The following is a 7,556-nucleotide window of genomic DNA, read 5'->3' as shown; positions in this document are numbered from 1 at the left end:
AGGAGAAGAACAAGAAGAAGGAAAGGAAAGTCACAGCGGCAGAGAAACTGAGGCAGCCGAGGACAAGGACAGTGGGGTTGGGGTGGTGGGCTGAGATGGTCAGTTGACATGGCTGAGGGCCAGTTGTCTCGGGCTCTCTTCCCAGCCCTACCACACCGTGAGTGCTGTGTGGCTAAAGGCAAGACCTCAGCTGGAAACAGGGAGCAATCAGTGCCCAGCTCCAGTGTCTCTAGTCCCCACTGAACCTGAACTTCCCCCAGGCGACCAGGCCCAGGGCCTTAGTCACTGATGGGCCTGCGAGGGGTGAGTGGGAGGCTCCAGGTCCTGGTTCCGTTCTGATCACACACTCTTCTCCCCTAAAGCACTGGCTGCCTTCTCCTCTGGACCCAGCTCATAGGCCTGTCTGCTTTGCTCCTTGTACATAGTAGGCGCTTTGAGGATATTCATGGAAAAGATAAATGACACGTGTCAGGGGGCTGGAACATTGTTCAGTAATTGCGCTTTAGTTGACTTCCTGTCAGCAAATATTTCTAGCACATCCACCCTGTGCTAAGCACAACAAGACCCAGTCCCTACCCTCATGATCTCTCACATCAGTAGGTGGAGAGTGTGGAGTGGCAGTGAGTGCTACTGAGGTGACTTCAGGGACATTTCCAAACCAGGGCCCGTAGGAAAAGGCAGCCGTGCTTGGAAGAGAAAGCTGTGTGGTTAGGCTGGGTTGGGGCGCTGGCCCCTGGAGCCCTCTGCAGGAGGCCCTGCCGGGCACCAATGGTGATTAAGGTCCTTGTGGCTGGTTACTCGGCAGCCAAGCCGGAAGAGAAAGCCAGTAATTAACAAGCTGGTACTCACACAACCACATGTCACACGCCCAAGCTCTGGGATAGCTGTCTGTCAGTCATAGCTGCTGGTGGAATTTTTTAGACAGCTGGGCTCAAGCCGGGAAATGAATATAAGTTACATTTCTATGCATCGTTGTTCGTGGTGGTAAAAAAATTAATCAGTGACATAGCTGTGACACATACTCATTTAAGAGTCTACAGAGAAATGTTCATTTGTCAGAGGCAGCAAAGAAGAGATTATGTGTCAACCGGGAGGGGTGAAATATTTATACAATGGCTAATAAACACCGGTGTGTAAGGGGGTCAATTGATTGTGTCAGTGGCCACATGACAAATACACCATTGAGTGGCCATGGGCCCTGCCCCTATGCCCGGGGGCGCCATTCCGATGACAAATACAAAACGTGTTCCTGTTAATGCTCCCCACCGACCACCCGTGCAGCCCTCTTTGCTGGCTGGGCCTGCAGATTGCTGGGAAGCAGAACGCCCCTGGAAGCTGCCTACCCCCAACTTCATTAAGTCGAACTTGAAGTTGGTAAATTACTCCCCAAATGCCAAAACAGCTGCAAAAATCATTTCTTTGTGTGTGCTGTTTTTTTTCTTAAACTTCATGTTTCTGAATTTCAGAAGGCCAGAAAAATGATTGGCCTTGCTCTCCGCTTCCACCAAAACCTATCACCAGAGCGGCCAGTGCAGCTCTCGAACTTACCCGACTGCATGCCAGCCGGCCCTGTGGCTGATTTGACTTCCTTCCCTGTTGTCACAGCTAGGCCAAGACCCAACTTATTCCTTATGAATAGTGGGGAGTTCCTAGGCACACTGACCCTAGCGAGGCTCACAGGTCTGTCTGTCAGTGCCTGATCCCCACCTCTCATTTCATAAGGAGACAGCTGGGGTCTTAGGCAGGAGGCTCTTGGTCAAGTGGTCTCCTTGAGTAGCCAGCGCTGGGGAGGCTTTCTGACCAGTCTTTCCAGGAGGAGGAGATCATCCTATTAGTGTCAGCTGATTACTTCTAGTTTTTGGTCCTGATCATGCACCTGGCTCTGTATCAACCACTCTCCGTGTATGATTTCCTTGTGTCTTCACACCACCCTTGAAGTGGACCTAATTACTGTTCAGGATAACTGGAGAAACCAAAACCCAGGTGAATAGCCTGTCAGAGGCCTGTGCTGTGTCAGAGACAGAGGTGGGATTTGAACCCATTGGGGGGACTCCAAAGCACAGCCTTCTTGGTCCTGGTTCACCTGTCCTGTGTGACCCATCAGAGCTTTGTGTCTTGTGGTAAACACACACACACAAACCACTTAATTCCCAAAGCTTAGTTCAGATTCTAAGAAATGAGCTGAGGACACTGGAAGATTGTAAATTTCCATGTTAAGCCCAGACTCTGTTCAGAGCATGCACTCCAGAAAGCTTGGATGATTCTATGTCCTATCTTACCTGGGGCAAGTAGAGCTGCTTCCAGTCCCTAAAGTGCCCTCCACCGTCATCCCAGTTTAGGAACTTGGGCGTAGTCATCTTCTGGAGGCCGAGAGGCCCCCTCCACTTCCCCACACCTGATCCCAGCCTTAAGCCAGCTGCTGGTGCTATAACACTCCTATCATTCCTGTGACATCCAACATCCGTCATCTGATTTGGGATGGGCTGACACTCTGAGAAAATAGTTGCAGATGAAATTTCACAAGTCTGTGAATGTGGAGATTGCAGATAAGTGCATGTTGCAACTTGTTCTTACTTTATAAAAATGAGATTTCTCCCTTACGAAATTGTACTCCACCTTGGGGATCCCACCATGGGGGCCATTCATAGTATTAACAATAGTGATAATAATATAGGTTGCATTTATGCTAAGGCCTTTGTGTCTTTTGTTTAATTATCACAATGATCCCATTTTACAGATGAGAAAAAAGAACGAGAGAGACAAAGTAATTTGCCCACAAATGCATAGCTAGTAGGACTTGAACCTAGGGGGGCTCCCAGCTACAGAGCCCTCGACTCTTACTAATAAAGGCCGAAGTCCAATCCTGATGTGCACTGTGGACCTGAATAGCCCAGACCCTGGCTTCAGCCACATCAAATGACATTAGCTCCCTAGCTGGTCTTTTGCTCCTTTGCCTCGAATCTTTGCAGATGCTATTTCCGCAGTCTGAAATGCCCTTCCTGCTGCCTGCTCTCAGACGGGTATCTCACTGGGCATTGCTGAGGGGAAGCTCTGGCTGTCAGCTCTCACCTCTTCCACACAACCCCCGATCTCTGCCAAGGGGTCCCTGGAAGGCTGCTTCCCACACCTCACAGCCTGCAGGGCTGGCTCCGAGACCTAGCACCAGAGATGCCTGGAAAAGTCCTGCCCAAAAATGGACAGTGTCCCTTGTCTCCGCTGTCCCCAGCCTCCACGGCATTACCACAGAGGTGGCCAGGTCACTCGCCAGCAGCACCCCCACCTCCGGGCATGCACAAGTCTCACCGTGCCCTTCTCCTCCCCACGGCTGCCTGGGCTGCAGCCACTGCTCCCTTTATGCCGTCTCTGAACAAGTTTGGCTCCCTCTTGCCTGTGGTCTTGTTTTCCTGTACATTCTCCTCACTTCCTTCTCCGCTGTCTGCCCTCTACTGAGTTTTCAAGATTCATCTCGGGGGCCCCTCCAGGAAGGCTTCCTAGATTTCCCCCACCTGGGCTAGCTACTCCAGAGCAGGAGACAGAGCCCTGGGCACTGGGGCACTCCTAATGCCAGGCACAGAGGAAGGCCTTGTGAATATTCATCAGATGCATAGGGGAACACGAGGGAGCTGGAAGCGCAGAGAGCTCCGGAAAGAGATTTGCCCAAGGATCCTGCACACAAGGACGAGCTTCTGGAGGTTTGGTCTCAGTAGGGGCTTCACTTAAGCTGGAATAGCCTAGCAGGTGTTAAAGTCTGAGATTGTTCAAACACCATTGTTCAAAATACCATTGTATCTAGCATCTAAATAGCCTGTGTGATCCAGGTTAGTTACTTAACTTCTCTGATCTTGGCCATCTCATCTGTGACATGGGGACTAGTAATACTGTCCACATCATAAAGTTGTGTTGGGGAACTAAATGATATAATTCAATTTGTGCATAGTGCTCAAACAATGATTTGTTCCTAAGAGGATGAATGGAGCAGGGCACAGTGGTGCATGGCTATAATTCCAAAGCTCTGCGAGGCTGAGGCAGGAAGATTGCAAGTTCAAGTCTTGCTTGGGAAAATTAGTGAGACCTTGTCTCAAAATAAAAAAGGGCAAGAGCTGGGGATTTAGCTCAGTGACACCATGCCTGCCTCACAAAGGCAAGGTCCTGAGTTCAGTCTCTGGTACAACAAACAAACAAACAAAATGGCTGAGGATGTAGCTCAGTGGCGGAATGTCCCTGGGTTTGATCTCCAGAACTGGGAGAGGGAAACGGGAGGGAGAGCTAGGTGGGTTTGCACTGTAGGCTACTCCAGCATCCTAGGAAATGGTATGGCTAAGATCGCTGGACTGTCAGGAACTTGCATCCTGGGTCCAGCTCTGGTCCCCACAGGCTGTGTGACCTCAGACAAGATTCTTTCCTTTTGAAGTCTTGGTTTTCTCCTCTTCAAAATAAGGACGTTAATTCCTTTCCCAGAACTACCCAATAGGATTACTGTGGGAGATCATACGAGATAATATATATGAAAATGCCTTGAAATGTGCTCAGGGCTATATAAATACAAGGGATTATGGTTATCTACAGGCAGTTTGTAGGGGCTTAATTATTAGCATTCACAGGCACTGCAGCTTTGGTGCAGCCTTGCAAATGTACCCTTGGCAGCTCCTCAGCAGGAAGGCCCTGTGGAGAAACTGAGGCTGGGTTGCTAGCATGCACCCCGGTACCCTTGGCAGTGGAGGGTGCAGTTAGCAGGTGGCACTGAGGTGGGACAGCACTGGTGGGTCCACTCAGGCCTGGTCCCAGTCCTAGGACCCCCATGCATCCTCGAAGAGGGGAGATCTGGAAGAAGGGAGGCAGGCACCCTCCGCATCAGGTGTGAGGCATTCTGGCTGCTGCCAGGCGTGGCTTTTCTGCTCCGCTCCTGGCAGCTCCGCAGGCTGGAGGAGCTGGAGACAGGCACCAGCCAGCAATGACTTAGCATTTGCTAGACCTGGCTGACTGAGGAGAGAGGGGTTCAGCCTCCCTGAGTTTGCAGACCCGGAGTTGCATTGTTTGGAGGGTGGGAAGGCCTGGCCTGCTCTTCTTGGAGCCAGAGCAGGGGCAATGACAGCTCTGCTCCTCATCAGGAGGGGCAGCCGAGGCCAGAACGAGCTGGGAACGAATGGAGGAAAGAGATGGAAAGAGGAGGGGCGCAGAAGCGAAGGGCTGGTCCTGAGACCCGGGAGACACTCACAAGAAGATGGGGGTGGAGGGTCAGCAGGAGGCGCTAAAGAGAGGAGGAACCCAGCAGCACTGTTCTCGTTTATTTATTCATTCAGTCTTCCTGGAGCACCTACGACAAGAGGAGCACTGAAGACAGAGCAGTAAACAGGAAGAAGCTGCCCTGGACTTGAGGAGTTTCCAGTCTGTTGAAGGAGAGAGACACAAATACATATTTCAGGGGGGAGTTTGGGAGCTTTAGAAGGAGAGAGAAGATACTGTCCCCAGCCTCAGTGACTAGGGTAGGGTCAACTCAATTCAACAAATATTGACTGATCACCTTCTATTGATGGATCAGCACACAAAGTCTCTGTCCTTAAAGCAGAGGCAAGAGAGGCCAAGGCAGGATTGCAACAAAGTCCTAGGCCCCATGGGCCTTGGTCCAGGGCAATGAAGGACAGTCAGGCTTGCACGGTTGAAAGGCCACTCCCAAGTTTCTATTGGCAGCATGGTGGGTGAAGAGTGCCCATTGGGGCCTCTGTCCCCCATTCTGCGGGCAGGCTGGGAGGTGGAGGAGGGTGCATCAAAGCTGCATTTCTCAGCAGCTGCTGAGACTGTGTCTGTCACTGACCAAATGTGGGCAGGACCGAGTATCTTGTGTCTGCCTGACGCCTCCTCACACCTTTATTAGTGTCGGTGAGCTGGCCGGGAATCAACAATGATAGTTGCTCACGTGGACTTGGCACCTCGGTCCATTTCAGTTTCCCAAGAGATCTCTCCAGGAAGCAGAGCCAGGCCTCCCATTCCCAGGTTACAGGTAGAGATATTAATAGCAGCCGATGTTACTGAGCGTCCACTGTGGAGGCTCAGGGCATGCACTGCCTCGATGGATACACTCAGCAGCCACCCCTGCTTCACAGACAGAAGAGACCAGGTAATCGCCCAAGGGCATACAGCTTGTAAACAGCAGAGCTAGGACCAAACCCCTTCCTCCTGACCTCCTGTCTTTGTCCCAACCCATCTCAGCCTCTCCCTCCTTTTACCTGTCCCTTAAGAGTAGGGGTAGAGGGCCAGGGATTTAGCTTAGCGGTTCCACCGTCTGCCTGGCAAACACAAGGTCCTGAGTTCAATCCCCATTACCAAAAAAAAAGGAAGGGGTAGTTACCTGAACAAGCAGCTGCCCAAATGGGTAGTAACCTGAATCTGCCAGAACAGCCCCATCTCCTGAGCTCAAATTGGAGACTTTGCCCCTTCTACTCAAACCCCTACACCTTGACTACAGCCTCCTCCAGGGTAGTACCTCTGAAATCCCAAGGTTCTGAATGCTGCAAGCTCTGGTGCGCCCCTTAATTTCTCCAGAGCTGGGGACCCCTCCTACTACCATCTCAGAGCCTCACTTGGTCAGAGCAGCCAGGAGAGGCAGAATCAATGTGCAGAGAACTCGCTAATAATCCTAGCACAGGCAGCCGAGCTGCTGTATAAAGACAGATTAAAAACTCATCGGGTGGAGATGAAGAAATAATTCAGCCGGTTGGCCACAGTGGGAAAGCCTGAGGCTGCAGGTGCTAGCGGTGGTACATGTGAGCCGGTGCCAAGGATGCCAGCGACTCTGGCCTTGTGAATCTGCACCCCCCCACGCCACCTTAGTTCCACCCCCGGAGCCACCTTCCTTTGTTGCCTGTCTTGAAGCCAAGGCTGACAAATCCCCGTCCCCCGGGGAACAGTGAGGGGGCGACAGGCTGGGGGAAGCCGAGAGCACAGTTGCTGCCTAGCTCCACACCCTGGTTTATTTCCTCCGCAGCACTGAGATTATTTTGCTCATTTATTTGTTTACTTGCTTTCTGTCTCCTTACCTAGACTGTAAGCCCTGGGAGGCCAGGGACCTGTCCATCTGTGTGCTGCCGTTTCCCCAGCCCAGAGCATGCAGTAGGGACTCCTTAATGCTGAATCAATGGATGCACCGATTGGGATCTTGGCTCTTGCCACTTCGGGCTGTATGACTTTTCTGCGCCTCTGCTCTGGGAAGCATCCCCCAAAGGAGATCTCGGCCCAGCGACCAGTTTCTAGGAAGCGCTCTTAGGATTCTGTTAAACGTTTATAAGAAATGGAAACCGTGTCTGACACGTGAGGCGCCATCAGGGGGCGCCCTTGTGCAAGGCGCGGGGCGTCATCGCCTTCAGCAGGTTCGGGGTGAGCGCATCCGAGGCCGCCCCCACTCGCCCACCCCCACCTTTGAGAGGTTACTGCCTCCCCCTCCACCCAGTTCACACCCCCACTGCAGCGCGTGGCCCCGCTCCAGGGACCGTCTCCGCGGCCCTGGGCCCCTCCCCCGCCCGGCCCAGACTCCTTCCGCCCACGCGGCCCCCTATGCCGGG

General features: G+C 52.4%; 1 long non-coding RNA gene across 1 annotated transcript; it reads left to right on the top strand.

The window, feature by feature from the left end:
* The first annotated feature begins 4,191 nt into the window (after positions 1-4,191).
* LOC104855093 lies at positions 4,192-6,006 on the top strand. The gene is made up of 3 exons (XR_778309.1): positions 4,192-4,270; positions 5,301-5,483; positions 5,943-6,006. It is a non-coding gene; the product is annotated as an uncharacterized LOC104855093 (long non-coding RNA).
* The last annotated feature ends 1,550 nt before the right edge of the window (positions 6,007-7,556 follow it).

This window comes from Fukomys damarensis, unplaced genomic scaffold (genome assembly GCF_012274545.1).
Source record: "Fukomys damarensis isolate Sample0158 unplaced genomic scaffold, DMR_v1.0_HiC HiC_scaffold_3, whole genome shotgun sequence".
NCBI lineage: Eukaryota > Metazoa > Chordata > Mammalia > Rodentia > Bathyergidae > Fukomys > Fukomys damarensis.
This window is presented reverse-complemented; position numbering and strand designations above follow the sequence as displayed.